The sequence below is a fragment of the Myotis brandtii genome, unplaced genomic scaffold (assembly GCF_000412655.1).
Source record: "Myotis brandtii unplaced genomic scaffold, ASM41265v1 scaffold1020, whole genome shotgun sequence".
NCBI classification, from domain to species: domain Eukaryota; kingdom Metazoa; phylum Chordata; class Mammalia; order Chiroptera; family Vespertilionidae; genus Myotis; species Myotis brandtii.
The window spans coordinates 68,892-69,151 of record NW_005353406.1 but is presented as its reverse complement, the minus strand read 5'-3'; the positions used below and the strand labels follow the sequence as shown (position 1 = coordinate 69,151).

At 71.5% G+C, this 260-nt stretch overlaps 1 protein-coding gene across 1 annotated transcript in view; it reads left to right on the top strand.

Annotated features, from left to right (window-relative positions):
- Positions 1-260, top strand: part of ADSSL1 (adenylosuccinate synthase like 1) — a 13,021-nt gene that overhangs the window by 1,549 nt on the left and 11,212 nt on the right. The window lies entirely within an intron of this gene.

Here is a 260-nt window from a genome sequence, read left to right as displayed (position 1 = left end):
CTCATAGTCTCAGCCCATGGCCCCCTCCACCAGAGAGCGTGTGGAGCGGGGCCCATGGTAAACCCGTCTTGGGGAGATGGAGGCAGGAGGTGGGGCCCGCTGGGCTCAGGGTCCTGGGGACGGAGTGGACACAGGGACAGGTCACGGGCTGGGCACCAGCGGGCCTCATCATCCCTGTGGGGACCCAGGAGGGAGGGGCAGCCGGGAGGGGCCCCCCACCCAGGCCCTGGGGACCCCGGGGCCCTCCAGTAGGACAGGGG